Below are 22,472 nucleotides of genomic sequence, written 5' to 3' on the forward strand. Positions count from 1 at the left end.
ATACCTAGGATCCTACGTATAATGGTAGACGTACCATACATCCGTTCCTAAGGTTTCTAACGTTTTCACGTTAGCTAAGGTTTTGACATTTTCATGTCACTAAGTTTGGATAGTCGCCAGTAAGGGCCATACTCCAATTTACATACGATCCTTTGGGCTTGTCCCCAGTTATCCTTTGGGCTTGTCCCCAGTTATCCTTTGGGCTTGTCCCCAGTTATCCTTTGGGCTTGTCCCCAGTGATCCTTTGGGATCATCCCCAGTTATCCTTTGGGCATGTCCCCAGCTACTAATTTATCTTTTACATTGGCTTAGTCCCAAGTTATGTTCCGTTTTTCAGGTTCTCGAAGTTAAACAAATAAGGATCCTTAATCCTTATTATCCGTTAAAACTTCACTTATGGTTATCTTGATCAAAGGTTAGGATCCTAACTTGGATCCTCAGGTATGATCCTTGACTATTTTGATTATACTAAACAACCCTTATACTTTGACAACTAAACCTATGATCCTTGAAATTGATTGCTTCAAAAATTTTCAGTGTCAGGATATTTGATCTAGGATCATATCCTAAATTTATTAAACATGGTTTGCTCAACTCTTGTTACTCTAACAAGTATGTTTCTAAAACAAACTGGAAAATAAAAAGATAAATAAAGGATAACAACACGAAATAAGCCAGAAAGATCAAAGTTATATTATTAACAAAAGGATCTTAAACCCTTTCAAAAAGTTGTCAAAATTGCCAACCCACATTTCTACCAGCAAAACGTGGCCCGTCCACATGGGTTGGCAAAGGGTGTCCATTGTCTATGCGGTCTTAGCAGGTGCAGGAAATTAAAGGCGGCAGGATCACAAAGGCTTCATCCCCAAACAGAGGATCCCTCCACCTTTTGTAATCCTACCTATTATCCAAAGGATCCATGATCCTTAACCCTAAAAACTATTGTTCAAGTTACAGACCATAAATTGTTTCAAAACATCACAACCACAAACAAACCACTACCAAACTTAAAAAATTGGGCTCCGGCCTAGTCTCGAAATATCCATCATCGCCCAATCCAGCAGCTCAAACCTTCATGCTCCATCACCACCAGCTTCTCCACTTTGATCCTTCTCAGCATCACCGCCCTCCAGCATTGGGATCTCCTCGGCTTCGTCCTCATCCTCCAGCTCTACCAACCTTGCCTTCCAGCCCTCAACATCCCATGTGCTCTTATCGAAGGCAGGATCCTGAGCCTCCGCAGCCATCTGTAGTTGTATCTTGTACATGGCAATTGCGGCAGAGACCTTGGCATCCTGGGTGATCTCCTGCTTCTCGCCATCCATGTCGATCAGCCTTTGAGCAGCCTCATCCTTTGTAGCCCGGAGTTCCTTCTCAAGATCGGCTATCTTGAGATCCTTCAATACGCCCATTTGTTGGAGGTCGGCGATTTGGCTTTCCTGATCCTCGACATGGCCAAGGTAGGTCTCAATCTCAGCAAGTTTCTACAAAAGAGAAAAAAGGTAAGTTCAGGATCAGGTGATCCTCAAAGAAGCAGGATACACAAGCAGGATATTCAAGAAGGATAACCAACAGGGGCAATGATCCTTACCTCATTGACATAGTCGAGAAACTGTTGGCGGATCAAAGGAAATCCTTGGAGATCCTCAGAAGTCTTTCTCTTCTTCCCCTTACCCCTAACAGGTGCTTTAGGGGCCGAAGAAGAGGGACTAGCAACAGAGGTCTTCTTTCTTGAAGACTTGACAGTGGCAAGTTCATCAATCCCGAACTTAGAGGCAGACTTAGTAGACTTCCCAGCGCCTACACAATCAAAACAAGATAAGTCTCCTAACTAATTTAACATTTTTGCATAGAACTTACTTTTTGGTAAGGATACTTACTTGACATTGTGGCAGATGCGGAGGATACTTCTTGTGAATCTTGGATGGTGACTTGAAAACTTCTGGTCTCAGGATCAAGCTTTTTGAAAGCTAAAACTCTCTCTCTTGCAGCAGGAGTTAACTTGAGATGAGCAACGGATATCGCTGCACAAAAGACAAAGAAAACATTAGTGATCCTCATCATGAGAGACAAGTCTGATAGTGATCCTTCCAGGATCCTCTATCCTACCATGAGTAGCCCACTCCTTGGGCAGATCCTCCCCGTTAGGGATGGTATCTCTCCTAACAAAGAAGAATCGTCGCTTCCAGTTGGTATCATTTTTTGTGACCTTAAAAACAGGGTGATCCTCTCCAGCTTTCCGTTTCAACAAGTACCGACAAGAACCAAACGTGGTAAGATCATATAGCTCGGCCAGCTCCGACATCCCTAAGTCAATCCCCTCCAGATCATCGGCATGGCTTGGATATAGGACATGCCGGTCAGAGAAAAGAAGGATTGGGTGAAGGCTGGAAAAGGATATGAATATCCTATGGTAAACGGAGTTGCAGGAAAGGCCACCCAGGCGTCGGAAACGAAATCACTCAGAGCGGTGGGAGTAAAAGACTTGAAGACGGTATCCGCCGGGAAACAGTGACGGATCCTATCAACATGAGCATCAGTGAAGCAGCACCTCTCCGTAGGAGAGTCTTTGACGATCCCTTGACCTTTCAAGGGACTGCTCTTCTTGTGATCCTTGTGAGGAGAGTTCCGGAGCAACATATTCGCAGCAGAATGAAAACAGAGCAAGATAAGGAAGAAAGAAAAGAAGAGAATACCTGATTGATCTTCGGTTGAGATTATAAAGGGAGTATATCTTGAATTTAAATGCAGATTGATCCTTACCCTATCTCCTATTTATAATCATGATTTGCAGGGATGTCACCTCAGTGACGTAAGGATTGCAACGGCTAGTTCGAGATTAACGGCTAGTTATCCGAGTTGTTCGTTGCAGATAAGATCAAAGCAAAATATAACTCATTTATTTACAAAATCACTCCTTATATTTTGGGGGCAATTGTTAGGGCTGGATTTTTACAATACATGATCCTCACGTGTGATCCTAACCAGTGATCCTTGTTTCTTTGGCAGATAGTGATCCTCAGCAGAGTTCCAGGATCAGGATCACGGACCATCATAGGATCCTCATGCTAACAGTTGCTTTCGTTGAATTTAATGTTGTTTTGCAGGACATCTAGCAGGATCCGCTCTTAAGCATCACAATCAAAGGACGCGTCTTTGCAACTATAGCATGTGCTTAATTGGAGATAGACGTTGTGAAGGATATGGAAACTTGGCATGAATTAAGGGCGATAATTTAGGCTAGATTTACTTTTATTTCTAAAGGGGTAATGAGCTGATTATTAGTCTTTTTACCTAAAATAGGTCACCTACACTTGTATATATAACACTCTTCCCTATTCGGAAGAACACACAACACAATTCTCACACGCTTAGACACACATTACGATAGTGATCCTTGTACTCAGCTCATTATCATCCGAAGTTGTAACCATATTTTGATATATTGAAGTTTGGTGATCGGTAGTTGCCATCACCCGAGGTTTTTTATGCCGGAGATCATACATTGATCAAGGGCTTTTTCCTCGTATAAATCATTGTGTCTTTGCATATTTCACACTAAAGTGATCCTGTACTTTTTCTATAAACCAAGCATCATACCCCGTTTACATAAAGTTTGGTTGCATTATCCTTTGTGTGATTTTTGACCAAAACACTCATATGTTTAGCAATTTGTAAACCAGCGATTAAGGGTTCATATTCAGCCTCATTATTAGTGGCTTGGAACTCACAAGCTATGGAATGGGGTATTATGTCCCCCTGTGGCGATTTTAGTAGTATACCAAGCCCCGTGCCTTTGACATTTGAGGATCCGTCAGTATGTAGTATCCAAGGATCCTTAGTTTCATCCAGCTGCTGGACTTCCAATTCGGCTTCCTTTTGTAAATCACTACTGAAATCAGCCACAAAGTCTGCTAATGCTTGGGATTTGATGGCTGTTCTGGACTCATATCTTATATCATGGGCACTAAGCTTTACTGCCCACTTAGCCATTCTTCCGGACATCTCTGGTTTCCTGAGGACATTCTTAATTGGGAAATTAGTTCTAACAACAATAACATGGGTTTCAAAATAATGTCTTAATTTAGTAGATGCCATAATCAGTGCAAGGATGAGTTTTTCAAGGTGTGAATACCTGGATTCAGCATCAAGTAAACTCTTACTTACATAATAGACAGGATATTGTGTACCTTCATGATCCTTAACAACGACTGCACTTACTGCTTTTGAGGATACCGCAAGGTATAAGGATAACACATCTCCTTTTTCTGGTTTCATCAATGCTGGGGCTGAGGACATGTATTCTTTTAGGGCTTGTAAAGCATTCTCATGCTTTTCAGTCCATTCGAATTTCTTGTTCTTTCTTAGGATGTCATAGAATTCTTTACACTTTTCTGAGGATTTGGATATGAATCTGTTTAGAGCTGCTATCCTGCCTGTTAGCCTTTGCACATCCTTAGTGTTGGTAGGGGATTTGATATTCACCAATGCTTTGATTTGTTCCGGGCTTGCTTCAATGCCCCTCTGGGTTACCATGTATCCTAAGAATTTACCTGCTTTAACACCAAAGTGACATTTTGAAGGATTAAGCTTCATGTTATAATTATCAAGGATATCAAATGCTTCCTCCAAGTCCCTTAGGTGATCCTCAGCTTTTTTGGATTTCACCACCATATCGTCTATGTACACTTCCATGGTTTGTCCAATTTGATCTTTGAACATCATATTCACCAGCCTTTGATATGTTGCACCTGCATTTCTTAATCCAAAAGGCATAGCAATATAACAATATAAACCGGTTGGGGTCATAAAAGCCGTATCCTCTTGGTCAAATGGTTCCATCTGAATTTGTTAGAATCCAGATGATGCATCCATAAAGGTTAACAGTTCATGACCCGCCGTTGCATCCACCATGGAGTCAATGTGGGGTAATGGGAAAGGATCCTTGGGACATGCCTTATTCAAATCAATGAAATCGACACATACCCTCCACTTTCCAATTTTCTTTTGAACAACTACCACATTGGCCAGCCATTTTGGATACTTCACTTCTCTGATCATACCTGCTCGTAGTAATCTTTCTACTTCTTCCTGGATAATGGCATTTCTTTCTGGTGCAAACTTCCTCCTTTTCTGATGGATCGGTTTAACTGACCTGTCAATGCCAAGTTTATGAGTGATAATATCCTTAGATATACCTGTCATATCCTCATGTTTCCATGCAAAGGTAGATTTTCTTCTTTTGAGGAAGGATACTATGTCTTCTTTCATTTTATCAAGGATCCCTGATCTGATGTAGATCTTGGATTCAGGATCATCAGGATCCAAGAGGATTTCGTCCACATCTTGCTCTCTTGCCTCCAAGACACCCCTTGGAGGATACTTTAATTGCTATTGCTCCCTTGGTTTCGAGGCTGGTTTCATTGATGAGGTGTAACAATCCTTAGCCTCCTGTTGATCACTATCGATCTTGATTATTCCCCATGGGCTAGGGAGCTTCACACATTGATGGTAGGTGGACGGGACTGCCTTCATATCGTGTATCCAGGGCCTGCCAAGGATAACATTACAACAAGACAAACAGTCAATAACACAAAATTTCTGATAATTATGTAATCCTTCCACGTAAATTGGGAGTTTGATGTCCCCCAGGGTTTTCTTAGTTTCGCCACTAAATCCTACAAGCACGGATGATCTTGGTGTGATATCTGATTCAGGGATACCCATTTTCTTCAGAACATCAAGCTGGATAATGTTTACTGAGCTTCCTCCGTCAATAAGGATCCTGCGGACAAAGTGGTTAGAAATAAAGAGAGTAATAACTAAACTATCATGATGAGGATCCTGGATGTCAACTCGATCATCCTCATCAAAGGTTATCACTTTTCCTTCCGAGACACTTGATGTTCGAATGGGTCTTTCTTCGTTATCCATTTTAGCTTCCTTTGCATGCCTTTTAGCTGCTGAGAAGGATGTACCACAGATATCTGATCCTCCAGAAATAAAGTTGATTACTTGTGCATCTGCCGGAGGAGCTGGAGCTTTCTCAGGGATCCTCTCAGGTTCCTGAGTCCTTTGCTTTTTTCTTCCCAACAACTCTTTTAGATGCCCCTTGCTTAGCAGATATCTAATTTCCTTTCTTAACGCGATGCATTCTTCGGTTAAATGCCCAAAATCCTCATGGTATGCACACCACTTCGATTTGTCTTTAGTTCCGGCTGATTTGTCATTTTTTCTAGGCCATCTGGCTTTTTCTCCTAGATTCTGCATTGCAAGGATTAGTTCATGGTTATCAACAGAAAAACAGTATTCAGAAATTGGAGGATAATCTTCATCATCCTCTTCTTGGTCAACAGCATGCACGTTCTGGTTGTCAGTTCTGTTGTAGGATTTGAATCTGTTGCTTTTGAAAGAGGATCCTTGCTTTTCTTGTTTTGAGGATCCTACTTGTCTCTCCTGGATCCTCTTGTCATCCTCTAACCGGATGAACCTGAGTGCCCGAGTTCTTACTTCGTCTAGGTTCCTGCATGGTGTCATAACAAGATCATCATAGAACAATGAATCCTTAAGTAATCCCATCTTGAAGGCCTCAACAGCGTGGCCATATCTAAGTTAGGAATATCCAAGGATTCTTTACTAAACTTGGTTATATAATCCATTAATGATTCATTATGACCCTGAGTTATCCTATATAAATCGCTAGTCAATCGTTCAAATTTTCTACTACAAGAAAATTGATTATTGAATAAGTTTACTAAATTAGCAAACGAAGTAATAGAGTAAGGGGGAAGACTTAGCAGCCATTTAAGAGCTGATCCAGTAAGAGTGGATCCAAATCCCTTGCACAGGCATGCTTCCTTTAACTTTTCTGGAATAGGATTAATCTCCATCCTCTCCCTGTATTGTGCTATGTGTTCCTCAGGATCCGTTGTACCATCATACAGCTTCATAGTAGGGATATGGAATCTTTTGGGTATCTCAGCATCACAGATTGGTGGTGCAAAACGAGATACCTTATGGCTTCCATCTGCAATCTCCGGGATAGGTTTGACTACTCCTGGAACACTTGATATCATATCCTTCAGTTTTTGTAGTTCTCTGGCCATAGCATGATTGATACCTGTATCCTGCATGAATCCATGGTTAGTGGTAGGAGAATTATTAAAAGTGTTACCTCCCATCGGGTTCAAGTTAGGAACATTGGATGTGAATCCATATTGCTGGGATTCTGGGATGATGGATGGACCAGTGGAAGCAATGGTCTGCATCGGAATAAAATCTCCTTGATGGACATCTGGACTTCCTGTTTGCAAATTCTTCAAGGATCCTGGTATCTGAAGGGATCCCTGAATATGGGATGATCCTGGAGCGAATGAGGATCCTTGAACCTGGGATAATCCTGGAACTAAGGAGGATCCTTGAACCTGGGATAATCCTGGAACGAAGGAAGATCCTGAGTTCATGAAGGATCCCATATGCTGAGTATAGGATCCTGCCGGTTGGAAATATGATCCTGATGCCTGAGTCACTACTGCTGGGCCGAAATGCACTCCTCTTAATCCACCCATATGTTGAACGTCTGGGGCCTCTGATGGCTGTGAAGTAATCATCGGAGTGTCAAAATTCAAAGAGTTGGGCATCAATGGGGAATGATCCTCTGCCGTTTTCTTTTGCCTTTTGAGATCTCCGATTTCCTTGAGGATCCTGTCATTAGTTTCATCCTGCTGCGGCATACGATCCCTCATCTACAAAATCAAAGTAAATATATCACTAGTACTGGGAGCAGAAGAAGTTAGAGCAGAAGATGAAGGTTTAGAGAAGATAGGAGTTGGTCTCTTCTCAGCATTTTTCTGAGATCCAGCTGGTGGTGGAGGCAAAGGTGGAATGCCATTAGATGAATTGACTGCAGACATCGCTGTGGACGTATTCTTCAACGATGAAGCCATGCAACACTTCCGGAATGATCACTAACAGAAAAACTTTCTTATGAATGAAGCACCAATTGCCCCACGGTGGGCGCCAAACTATTTTGGTCAAAAATCACTAAAAGATAATGCAACCAAACTTTATGTAAACGGGGAATGATGCTTGGTATGATGAACAAAGCGAAGGATCACTCAAATGTAAAATGCACAAGTGACACAAGGATTTATACGAGGAAAAAGCCCTTGATCAATGATCTCCGGCATAAAAAACCTCGGGTGATGGAAACTACCGATCACCAAAGTTCAATATAACAAATAATGGTTACAACTTCGAATGGTAACGAGCTAGGTACAAGGATCACTATAGTATCGTATGCTAAGGTGTGTGAGAAATGTGTTGTGTCTTCCGAATGTTCAAGAGTGCCTTTTATACAAGTGTGTGTGGTTCTATTTTAGGCAAATCACCTAACTACTAGCTCGTTACCCCTTTAGAAATAGAAGTAAATTTAGCCTAAATAATCGCCCTTGAATTGTGCTGAGTTTCCATATTCTTCATAACGTCCATCTTTGATTATGCATGTGCAAAATTAGCGTGATAGATTCCTTGTTTACGTTGCTAAGACCAAGTCCAACTCGTAATTCCTGCAAAACAACATTTAATCCAAAGAGAACAATCGTTAGTGTGAGGATCCTTAGGATGATCCGTGATCCTGATCCTGGGGCTCCTCTGAGGATCACTATCTGCCAAAGAAGTAAGGATCACTTGTTAGGATCACATGTAAGGATCATAAGTCATAAAAATCCTGCCCTAACAATTGCCCCCAAAATATAAGGAGTATTTATGTAATATAAACGAGTTATATTTTGTTGAATCTTATCTCTAACTAACTCAACGGATATATAGCCGTTAAGAATGAACTATCCGTTGCGATCTGACGTCATGGAGATGACAGCCCTGCACAAATCATCATTATAAATAGAAATAGGGATAGGATCGTTTGCATTTAAATTCGAGAACTCTTCCCTTTATAACCGCGATCAGAGGATTGAACAGGTATTCCCCTTCTCCTTCTATCTTGCTTGCTCTGTTTTTCTTTTTCTTTCCATCGTCTTGAAAAAATGTTGCTCCGGAACTCCCCACACAAGGATCCTAAGAAGAACAGTCCCTTGAAGAGTCAAGGGATCATCAAGGATTCTCCCACTGAGAGGTGTTGTTTTACTGATCCTTACATTGACAAAATCCGTCATTGTTTTCCGGCGAACACCCTCTTTAAATCTTTTGACCCTACTGCTCTGAGCGATTATATTTCTGAGACTTGGGTAGCTTTCCCGGTCACTCCTTTCTTGATAGGATATTCGTATCCTTTTCCCCAATTCACCCAATATTTCTTCTCCCTTACCGGCATCAGCTATATCCAGGCTATGCCGATGATCTGGAGGGTGTTATATACCCTTGAAAGGATCATTGGGCAAGAGGGTATTGACCTTGGCATGGCGGAGTTGGCTGAGATGTATGATCTTACCACTTTCGGATCCCACCGATACTTGTTTAAGCGAAAAGCTGGAGAGGATCATCCTGTCTTCAAAGTTACCAAGAACGACACGAACTGGAAGCGACGGTTCTTTTTTGTTAGGAGAGATACCATCCCTGATGGGAAGGATTTGCCTAAGGAGTGGGCTACTCATGGTGGGATAGAGGATCCTGGAAGGATCACCGTAGGACCTATCTTTTAACATAAGGATTACTGATGTTCTGTTATTTTTTGTGCAGCTATCTCCATCTCTCATCTGAAGTTGACACCTGCTGCAAAAGAGAGACTTTTGGCCTTTAAGAAGCTTGATCCGGAGACAAGAACTTTCCAGGTTGCTACCCAGGATTCCCAAGAAGTATCCTCTGCCTCTGTCACAATGTCAAGTAAGTATCCTCATTTAAAAAGTAATTCTATGTAGGATTTTCAAGTTTAATTAGAATACTTATCTTATTTTGATTGTGTAGGTGCTGGAAAATCCTCTAAGTCTGCTTCAAAGTTCGGTATTGATGATCTTGCTAATGTCAAGTCTGCAAGGAAGAAGACTCCTGCTGCTAGCCCAACTGCTTCAGCCCCTAAAGCACCTATTAGGGGTAAAGGAAAGAAGAGAAAGGCCCCTGAGGATCTACAAGGTCTGCCCCTGCTCCGGCAACAGTTTCTGGACTACTTCAACGAGGTAAGGATCACTGCCCCTGTTTGTTATCCTGACAGTTTTGAGGATCACTTGTTTCTGACGTTATGCCTTGTTTTCCTTGCAGAAATTTGCTGAGATAGAGACTTATGTTGGCCACGTCGAGGATCAAGACCGCCAAATTGCTGACCTCCAACAGATAGGTGTGCTGAAGGATCTTAAGATAGCTGATCTTGAGAAGGAGCTCCGGGCCACCAAGGATAAAGCTGCCAGGATGCTGATCAATTTTGATTATGAGAAGCATGAGATCACCCAGGATGCCAAGGTCTCTGTTGCGATAACTATGTACAAGATCCAGCTGCAAATGGCTACGGAGGCTCAGGATCCTGCTTTCGACAGGAGCACATGGGACGTTGAGGGCTGGAAGGCGAGGCTGGCAGAGTTGGAGGATGACGAAGAGGCTGAGGAGGTCCCGATGCTTGAGGGTGGTGATGTTGGCAAGGATCAGGGTGGAGAGGCAAGTGGAGCTGGTGGTGATGGTGCAGCGAAGGCTTGAGCTGCAGGATTGGGCGATGAAGGAAACTTCTAGACATAGCCGGAGCCCAATTTTTTTGTGTTTGTTGATGTTTTTTAAACAATTATGGTCTGTGACTTCGAACAATAGGTTTAGGGTTGAGGATCCAGGATCCTTCAGACAATAGGTAGGATTACACATGGTGGAGGGATCCTCTGTTTTGGGGATGAAGCCATTGTGATCCTGCCGCCTTTTAATTTCCTGCACGCTATGACCGCACAAACAATGGACACCCTTTGCCAACCCATGTGGACGGGCCACGTTTTGCTGGTAGAAATGTGGGTTGGCAATTTTGACAACTTATGAAGGGTTTTAAACCTTTGTTAATAAAATAACTCTAATCTTTTTGGCTTATCTTGTGTTGTTATCCTTTTAATTTCCAATTGTTTTGATATATATTTGCCTGAGTGAGAAAGGTTAAGCAAATTATGTTTAAGAAATTTAGGATATGATCCAGGATCAAGTATCCTATAGTTGAAAACTTCCAAAAAGTAATTCATTTTAAGGATCATGGGTCCAGTTGTCAATGTCACACCCCAACCAATGGCGGAAACATCGGAATGAGACGAAGTGTGAAGATTGCTAGAGACATCATAACGCTATTTGTGACAATATTTAATAAACCGATTTCATTTCATAAAGTAAATTGTCAACATTACAAGAAATTCAAATACAACAAGTTCAAAAGAAGTACATAACAACACAAGCAAAATTGATACAACATATTAAACCTAAACGTCTAAATGTGCATCTAGGCATCAACGCTACTTCTTTTCATAGCATCATCATCATCAACCTGTAACATGTTTAAAATACAATTCAATGTAAAAGCAAAGGCGAGTATACAAGTTTAAGCATAAGTATAAGTATAAGTTTAAAAGTTTAAAACGAATCCACATGGCAACTTAGTCTATACGAGATCAACCTAGCGTGGCATGCAATATTTCTAGCCAACCTCTGTTTACGCAAGAAAGTTTAATTAATTCAACATGACCCAAGTTTAAGGGGGGCGGTGTGTTACTCCTATAGCGCTATACATGTCGAAGGGAGGCTCGTGAGAGCTAATGACTAAAACATATCACATAAGTATGGTCCACGTAAGCATCAAGTATCATAACATAGTATTCATGTATAAGGATTGTTTTGTGCATTGCATAAAGAATAAGTTTAAGTGTAGTTTAATAGTAAAACATGTTACACCCCAAAAGGTGGTAAACATAAAAAGGGGGTTGCGAGTATACTCACAAAGTTTGCATATGCTTTCCAATTATCCAATTATTGACGAGTTGATGAGGTTAGAAGATTGAATGTGTAGGGTTAAAGTTCAAGTATGCTTAGAGTCGAGATTCGGTATTTAAAACAACATAAAAGTAAGATATGAGAATAGCATGTGAAAATAATCATCTTCAACACTTAACACTTGTATGACACTTGGTAACCACAAGGGTTATGATAATGTTTTCATGAGTTGAACACCCATAAGAATCACAACAAGGTTTAGGTCTTAGGTGATGTTCTACTACTTTAACATATAAACATAAGTTCAACATCAAAGGTTCGAATGAGTGTATATATATATCTAAGTTAAGTACTACATATTATTTAGTCCAAAAATTCAAGTAGGAGGTAGAAGATTGGGATCTTCGCACCTCGTGTTATCATAGATGTCATGTATGGGGGTAGGAAGAACATGCTTCCATTTAGGAACCCCTTGAATGTTCACCACTTCACTTGATGTAAAAACAACCAAGGAGGGTCACGAACTAGGTTTAGCACAGTAACATAAACAACCTAACTATAGAGAAATCATCAAATCATGTGAGGATTGTATGTAGGACAACCCAAGTCGTTCCATAATCACTCATGTATCAAAGGCTATGTTTGACATGATTTGTGGGTTGAAACCCTAAACAAAACACCAAGTTTATGAGGTTTAATCCTCTGATTTTAAATGTCTCGACCTTGTTTTTAAGCTTAACCAACCATGGGATAAGTTGTAAGCATTAGGACATAGGTATGAGATGTGTTGAACACAAGTTACATAGGTTTAAACAAGTTTTTGATGAACATAAAAACAAACAGAAAGTTTATGGATGATTTCGGGGCATTTCCAGGTCTGATTTCTCCAAGGAGAAGTCTAGGAATCGAACCCCATGATTATCCAAGTAAGTAGGAAAAAGAATCAAGTGATTTCGTTAAGAAATGAGTGAGTTATGCTCATTTTCGTGAAGGGGTGTCAATCTGCTCGAACCCTTGCTTTCAGCTACGGTTTGGAGGATGTTTTGAGAGTTTTTAGTGTTGCAAAAGTGGTAGGGAGGCTGGTTATAAGTGGTACTTATAGGGGGGAGGATTAGGGTTTCAATGGGTTGGGCTTTGGAAGTGTTTAGAAGGGGTTACACTTTGAAACTAGCCCACAAAGCCCAACTATATGGGGCTGAATTTCGCTGAATTGGGGCTGCCATATTTCTTTATTTTTTTATTTTTTTAAAACATTATAATGAGTAATTTTGTTAATTAAGTTGTGTAATAATATGCAACAATGTTTCCCCTAACTTGTAACAAGGTGAAATATGAAATAAAACATGATTTAACTAGGTAAAAAGTGTAATGTACAAGTATGTAACATGTTTGTAAGTGACAAGTATATGTCACATATTAGATGATTAACCGTTGTATAAATAAGCATATTATTAGGGGTTTTTAGGTAACAATTTGAGGACAAGCATGGACATGCTTCGTGAATAAGTATCGTATAAGTATGAATTACAAATAAGGATTCGATGTACAATGAATTCCAACGTATGAACATGTATGAATATGTAGATGGCGAATTTAAAGAAATACGAATTTTATTTATGATCCAAGTCTCGGATTTTACAACGAAAAGACGACTACCATAATACAAGATTTCCAAAAATAGCATTACAAGGCGAGCTTTCTAATTATGGAAAGTATGAAAAAGCAGGGCGTTACAGTCTCCCCTCCTTTAGGAAATTTCGTCCTGAAATTTATTTAAGAGGTAGATTTAAAGAGTTTTGGTAACAGTTCGAGACTTGAGATTTTGAAACGTTTTGAAAAGTACGAGATTTTGGGAAGATAAAGATAAGTTTGTAAAATGATTTGTCGAGCCGAAATGGGTTTGAGGCATAAGCAGGGGTAAACAGGTATAGGTAAAACGATTTGAAATGGCTAAAAATTAGAAAGTTCTAAGGGTAATAAGATAAGTTAGGATTTGAATGCTTAAACGAGCTTGATTGTGAACGAGGTTCGTATGAAAGGAAGGAAGTAGGAGCATGGGGCGAACAATTGACACTAAATGAACGCAAGTATACGAATGATATGGGCATTAGATAGATGAAAGTAGCATGTTGAGGATGAAGTCTCGTCATGGATAATCGGACATAATGTGTTTGTGAGTTGCTTAAAGCTTGTATTAGGTCCAAGAGGTCTGTGAAACACTGAATTTCCCATGGCACGTTTTACGAAATTTTGGTAACATGGTGAAAACACTTATATATAGGAAATACCAGCGGCGTATCCACCATGTTTTGACCATGTTACGTCCGTTTCGTCTTCGGTGTCATGTTACGTTCCGTGTATTACCATACACAGTAGTACACTCTATGGTTCTCATACGCCTATCACTATAATCCCGTGTGCACCCGTGATTATTTTGATCGTCGCATGATCCGCATAGCTTGTACTAGTTGTGTATGAATCAGGGTATACATAAAAATTTGGAATGTGCACGTACGAGGATATAGTATATAAGCAAGTCCATGTTTAAGTATGTGTGGGGCCCACGCAAGCGAATCCCTCGGGTTACGCTCGCGTATAGGTACGAATGTATGAATCATGAGTAAGGATGAAAGTATGAGCATAAGTTTAAGTATGAATATGCATGTATGTATGAGCATAAACATAAAACGTGTAAGTAGTATGTGTACAAGTAGAAGCGCAAAACGTATAAGTAGTATGCGTATAAGTACAAGCATAAAACGTATGAACATAGGTGTAGGTATGAAAAATAAATATTGCGTATATAGTGTTTGTTGGGACACCACGGATTTAAGTGTATAAAACATTCGAAAGGTCGAGTATGTAGATACGAATGATATAAATGATGTTATCGCGAGGTATCGACCAAAATGTGTACGATGATATGCATGTATAGTTGTTTAAACGAAACGTTGAGTTTATTGAATCAAATTTAGATTGAGCTTGGTTTAAAAGGGTAGAATATAGTTTGCATATGTAAGAGGATATAAAGTACTTATTGGTCATGCATATCGCATTTCGTAATGAATGGAAATGCTAATTTTGTTTAAAAGGGTTTACGTAATCCGAAAAATGGTCGGTCCCTATGAAGTCTTCTTGCCCACGTGTTTTGTAAATTGGTGTAGGAAAAAGGTTTTCGTTAAAAAGTAATTTCGTTTCATCAAAGAAGAAATTATGAATTTAGGAGGTTCTTGTGAAAACTAGGATCCTTAGAAGAGAAATTTAGCAAAAGGACTTAGTGATTAAAAAAAATTAACAAATGGTGTTGATGTTGAAAAGGGTATTTGGTAAAACAATCATATAACTTCTATAAGATCTTATAAGTATTTGAGAAAGGTTGGTTGGATTTTGATTAAAAGTAGAAGGTGAGCATGTTTTAGTGATTAAGTCGAATATGAAGTTCATGGGCAAGAGTTTCATTGAGCCGATTAAATTGATAGGTAGCATTTCATAAGGTTTTGAAGTTCGAGCAATAAAACGTTTTAAGACATGATTATGAATTTCGCGTATATGAGTTGAGTGAAAATAGATTGTAGAATAAGAAGTACGTTTGATAAAACAATGCATTTTGAAATCGGTATGAGTGGGTATTTTGAATAATGATAAACAATTTGGGTATAAAATATGATCGAGTTTGCATAATAAGATATTTTGAAGAGACGTTTTGGTAACGAACACCTAGGTAAGGGAATCACCCCAAACTCGTTGGTGAGGTCGTTTTTAAGAAAAGGGGAGTGGAGTTAATCGTCAAGGTAAGGAAATCACTCCAATCTCGATGATACCTTTCCACTAGTTGTTACAAGGAATATGAATTTAAATTTTATGAAAATCATGCATATATAAATGTATCGAAAAGGTTCGATATGTTGTGCGTGTGAAAAGAGAAATCAAAGGTAAACTCGAGGTTGAAAGATTGCATCGTATAAAATGAACAATAGAGACACATGTTTGACCAAAGTTTGGAGTGTTCCAAAACGGAACTTTGACTAACCAAAGTGGTCGAAAAGTCTTTTGAATTTCAGGAGCATGCTTTGGCCTAATAGGTATAATACTCTCGCCGACAAGTCGGTTAACGGTATTTACCCTTCCGGTTACTACATGTCCCAAATCAATCGAAATTTCGAGACTTGGCGGGATTTATGAAAAAAAAAACCAAGGAGTGGAACTAGTCGACAAGGTGCGGGTCTCACCCCTAACTTGACGATTTCGTATCCTAAGTGTGGTTGGTACTCGTCGGGTCAAAATTTAATTTCGACGTGTTGACGAGGGTCCACTAGAATTTGAAATTTGAGATTTACCATTAAGATGTGGATTTCACTCCTAGCTTAATGGCGATATCTCGTGTGAAAAAAAAAAGAATAGGTAGATTGAGAGTCATTCACCAAATTGTGGGTTTCACGCCTATTTTGGTGAATTCGTCTCATTTGTACAATATGAGTGTTGTCGGATTTAGAATAATCGAGTAAAATGCATGAGGGAAGTGTATGTCGAAGGAAGTACACAAACAAGTATAAACACATAAGAAAGCATATCAAGGATGGTACTTAAATAATGAAATAAACAAGTATTAACACATAGAGAAATACGTCAAGAATAACACATAAAGAATCGAACAACGAAACAAGTGTTAACACATAATAAAACAAGCATTAATGCGTAAGAACAATATGTCAAATATTACACACGTGTAACATACATGTTTAAAAGAGCATGAATAAGTAACAAATAAAGTATCATGTAGTAGCCCAAGCAAAGCATACGAATAAGGCTCTAAAACTATAGACTAGGTGAAAGCATTCCTACTTTTCCTAATTCCCTATAGTTATGGCTCTGATACCAATCTGTCACACCCCAACCAATGGCGGAAACATCGGGATGAGACGAAGTGTGAAGATTGCTAGAGACATCATAACGCTATTTGTGACAATATTTAATAAACCGATTTCATTTCATAAAGTAAATTGTCAACATTACAAGAAATTCAAATACAACAAGTTCAAAAGAAGTACATAACAACACAAGCAAAATTGATACAACATATTAAACCTAAACGTCTAAATGTGCATCTAGGCATCAACGCTACTTCTTTTCATAGCATCATCATCATCAACCTGTAACATGTTTAAAATACAATTCAATGTAAAAGCAAAGGCGAGTATACAAGTTTAAGCATAAGTATAAGTATAAGTTTAAAAGTTTAAAATGAATCCACATGGCAACTTAGTCTATACGAGATCAACCTAGCGTGGCATGCAATATTTCTAGCCAACCTCTGTTTACGCAAGAAAGTTTAATTAATTCAACATGACCCAAGTTTAAGGGGGGCGGTACGTTACTCCTATAGCGCTATACATGTCGAAGGGAGGCTCGTGAGAGCTAATGACTAAAACATATCACATAAGTATGGTCCACGTAAGCATCAAGTATCATAACATAGTATTCATGTATAAGGATTGTTTTGTGCATTGCATAAAGAATAAGTTTAAGTGTAGTTTAATAGTAAAACATGTTACACCCCAAAAGGTGGTAAACATAAAAAGGGGGTTGCGAGTATACTCACAAAGTTTGCATATGCTTTTCAATTATCCAATTATTGACGAGTTGATCAGGTTAGAAGATTGAATGTGTAGGGTTAAAGTTCAAGTATGCTTAGAGTCGAGATTCGGTATTTAAAACAACATAAAAGTAAGATATGAGAATAGCATGTGAAAATAATCATCTTCAACACTTAACACTTGTATGACACTTGGTAACCACAAGGGTTATGATAATGTTTTCATGAGTTGAACACCCATAAGAATCACAACAAGGTTTAGGTCTTAGGTGATGTTCTACTACTTTAACATATAAACATAAGTTCAACATCAAAGGTTCGAATGAGTGTGTATATATATCTAAGTTAAGTACTACATATTATTTAGTCCAAAAATTCAAGTAGGAGGTAGAAGATTGGGATCTTCATTTAGGCACCTCGTGTTATCATAGATGTCATGTATGGGGGTAGGAAGAACATGCTTCCATTTAGGAACCCCTTGAATGTTCACCACTTCACTTGATGTAAAAACAACCAAGGAGGGTCACGAACTAGGTTTAGCACAGTAACATAAACAACCTAACTATAGAGAAATCATCAAATCATGTGAGGATTGTATGTAGGACAACCCAAGTCGTTCCATAATCACTCATGTATCAAAGGCTATGTTTGACATGATTTGTGGGTTGAAACCCTAAACAAAACACCAAGTTTATGAGGTTTAATCCTCTGATTTTAAATGTCTCGACCTTGTTTTTAAGCTTAACCAACCATGGGATAAGTTGTAAGCATTAGGACATAGGTATGAGATGTGTTGAACACAAGTTACATAGGTTTAAACAAGTTTTTGATGAACATAAAAACAAACAGAAAGTTTATGGACGATTTCGGGGCATTTCCAGGTCTGATTTCTCCAAGTAGAAGTCTAGGAATCGAACCCCATGATTATCCAAGTAAGTAGGAAAAAGAATCAAGTGATTTCGTTAAGAAATGAGTGAGTTATGCTCATTTTCGTGAAGGGGTGTCAATCTGCTCGAACCCTTGCTTTCAGCTACGGTTTGGAGGATGTTTTGAGAGTTTTTAGTGTTGCAAAAGTGGTAGGGAGGCTGGTTATAAGTGGTACTTATAGGGGGAAGGATTAGGGTTTCAATGGGTTGGGCTTTGGAAGTGTTTAGAAGGGGTTACACCTTGAAACTAGCCCACAAAGCCCAACTATATGGGGCTGAATTTTGCTGAATTGGGGCTGCCATATTTCTTTATTTTTTTATTTTTTTAAAACATTATAATGAGTAATTTTGTTAATTAAGTTGTGTAATAATATGCAACAATGTTTCCCCTAACTTGTAACAAGGTGAAATATGAAATAAAACATGATTTAACTAGGTAAAAAGTGTAATGTACAAGTATGTAACATGTTTGTAAGTGACAAGTATATGTCACATATTAGATGATTAACCGTTGTATAAATAAGCATATTATTAGAAGTTTTTAGGTAACAATTTGAGGACAAGCATGGACATGCTTCGTGAATAAGTATCGTATAAGTATGAATTACAAATAAGGATTCGATGTACAATGAATTCCAACGTATGAACATGTATGAATATTTAGATGGCGAATTTAAAGAAATACGAATTTTATTTATGATCCAAGTCTCAGATTTTACAACGAAAAGACGACTACCATAATACAAGATTTCCAAAAATAGCATTACAAGGCGAGCTTTCTAATTATGGAAAGTATGAAAAAGCAGGGCGTTACAGTCAAGGTCTAAGGGTTATTCAAATGAATAATGAATGAAATTAAAAATAGTTAAGGATCATACCTGAGGATCCCAGTTAGGATCCTAACCTTTAATCAGGATAACCATAAGTAAAACTTTAATGGATAATAAGGATTAAGGATCCTTAATTGTTTAACTTCGAAAACCTGAAAAATGGAATATAACTTGGGACTAAGCCAATATAAAAGATAAGTTAGTAACTGGGGACAAGCCCAAAGGATAACTGGGGACAAGCCCAAAGGATCACTGGGGACAAGCCCGAAGGATAACTGGGGACAAGCCCGAAGGATAACTGGGGACAAGCCCAAGGATCGTATGTAAACTGGAGTATGGCCCTCACTGGCGACTATCCAAACTTAGTGACATGAAAATGCCAAAACCTTAGCTAACGTGAAAACGTTAGAAACCTTAGGAACGGATGTATGGTACGTCTACCATTATACGTAGGATCCTAGGTATAGCCAGTACGATGAGGTTATCAGCCCCTAAAGCGAGTACTGGTCCCAAAGACGTGAACTATACCAGGATCATCGTGCGCTACAGGCGAAAACTGGGGACCAGCCCAAGGATAACTGGGGACAAGCCCAAGGATCTGAGTTGCTTCTGAAGATTGTTGACATTATGCTAAGGATACCTGGACTTATCAGAACTCAAAATCTCGTGAGAGAAGGATGAAGGATACATGATCCTTATCCGTAAATAAGAAGATATGTACATAAGAGTTCGAGCTTAGGACATTACCAGAGTAAGGATCATTGATGCTTCAGGGATCCTTGAAGGATACTTCCAATGTAAGGATCACTCATGCCACCAGGATCCTGCTTCACATGAAATATTTCTTTAAGTGAACAGCATTCCAGGCTCTTGCTAACAAATTTCCTTCCATGGTTAGCAATCTATATGCCCCCTTTCCTGCTTCGGCTTCAATCAAGTAAGGGCCTTCCCACTTTGGTGCCAATTTCCCATCAGCAGGATTGATGGTATTTTGGAATGCTTTTCTCAATACCATATCCCCAACTTGGAATTTCCTTATCCTGACATTTTTGTTGTAAGCACCAGCCATTCTTTGTTGGTAGCTAGTCATCCTTATCCTAGCCAGATCCCTGATTTCCTTAATAGTATCCAAGTCTTGAGCCAGGTTTGCATCATTCTCCTCAGGATCATGGGTACTTGTTCTAGCAGTTGGAACCACCATTTCTGTTGGGATCACTGATTCTGCCCCAAACACCAAAGAGAAGGGTGTTTGACCAGTAGCATTCTTGGGGGTTGTCCTATCAGCCCAGAGCACATAAGGCAATTCCTCTGCCCATTTCCCCTTCTTGGATCCAAGTTTCTTCTTCAGATTGTTGATGATGATCTTGTTGGATGATTCTGCTTGGCCATTGGCTTGTGGGTGGACTGGTGTTGATGTTATCATCTTAATCCCCCAACTGTCACAAAAGTTAGTAGTCCTGCTCCCAATAAATTGGGAACCATTATCACATACAATTTCAGAAGGAATGCCAAATCTAGTTATAATATTTCTCTTAATAAAGGATATAACTTCCTTCTCTCTGACTTGGGCAAAAGCTTCAGCCTCTATCCACTTGGAGAAGTAATCAGTCATAGCAAGCATGAACACTTTTCCACCAGGTGCCTTAGGGAGCTTGCCAACTATATCCATCCCCCATCTCATAAATGGCCAAGAGGAGGATATAGGATGTAGAAATTCAGCCGGCTGATGAAGGATATTGTTGTGTCTTTGACAAGGATCACACTTCTTAGCATACTCCACAGCATCCCTTTTCATAGTTGGCCAGTAGTATCCTGTCCTTAAGATCCTTGAGAACAATGCCCTGCCCCCGGTGTGGTTTCCACAATCTCCTTCATGGAAGTCTTTTAACACTTCTTGAACTTCAGGATCCTCGATACATCTTAAATATGGTCCTGCAAGAGATCGCTTATATAGCACATTATTTAAGATTGTGAATTGAGATACCTTAATCCTGAAAGCCCTAGGATTTTCTCCCATAGGAATCTCCCCGTGTTGTAAGTATCTCATGATTGGTGAGATCCATGATCCTGAACAAGATTGAGTATCCTCACTAGGGATCATTACAGAATCCTCTTCTATTTCCATGGCCACCTGATTTTCAATAGCAGGAGCCAGGATATGGATGATGGGGATACTTATATCCTCTGGGATCTTCAAAGATGATCCTAGATTGGCCAATGCATCAGCTTCTGTATTTTCCTCCCTTGGTACCTGTGTCAAACTGAAAGAAACAAAGGAGAGTGCCAATTCTTTGACTATCTCTAAATATTTGGTTAGTTTTTCACCTTTAACAGCATAGGATCCATTAAAGTGATTGGTGATTAACAATGAATCCACGTATACCTTAAGATACCTGATCCTCATATGTTTAGCGATTTGTAAACCAGCGATTAAGGCTTCATATTCAGCCTCATTATTAGTGGCTTGGAACTCACAAGCTATGGAATGGGGTATTATGTCCCCCTGTGGCGATTTTAGTAGTATACCAAGCCCCGTGCCTTTGACATTTGAGGATCCGTCAGTATGTAGTATCCAAGGATCCTTAGTTTCATCCAGCTGCTGGACTTCCAATTCGGCTTCCTTTTGTAAATCACTACTGAAATCAGCCACAAAGTCTGCTAATGCTTGGGATTTGATGGCTGTTCTGGGCTCATATCTTATATCATGGGCACTAAGCTTTACTGCCCACTTAGCCATTCTTCCGGACATCTCTGGTTTCCTGAGGACATTCTTAATTGGGAAATTAGTTCTAACAACAATAACATGGGTTTCAAAATAATGTCTTAGTTTAGTAGATGCCATAATCAGTGCAAGGATAAGTTTTTCAAGGTGTGAATACCTGGATTCAGCATCAAGTAAACTCTTACTTACATAATAGACAGGATATTGTGTACCTTCATGATCCTTAACAAGGACTGCACTTACTGCTTTTGAGGATACCGCAAGGTATAAGGATAACACATCTCCTTTTTCTGGTTTCATCAATGCTGGGGCTGAGGACATGTATTCTTTTAGGGCTTGTAAAGCATTCTCATGCTTTTCAGTCCATTCGAATTTCTTGTTCTTTCTTAGGATGTCATAGAATTCTTTACACTTTTCTGAGGATTTGGATATGAATCTGTTTAGAGCTGCTATCCTGCCTGTTAGCCTTTGCACATCCTTAGTGTTGGCAAAGGATTTGATAT

The sequence above is a fragment of the Helianthus annuus genome, chromosome 13 (assembly GCF_002127325.2).
Source record: "Helianthus annuus cultivar XRQ/B chromosome 13, HanXRQr2.0-SUNRISE, whole genome shotgun sequence".
Classification (NCBI taxonomy): domain Eukaryota; kingdom Viridiplantae; phylum Streptophyta; class Magnoliopsida; order Asterales; family Asteraceae; genus Helianthus; species Helianthus annuus.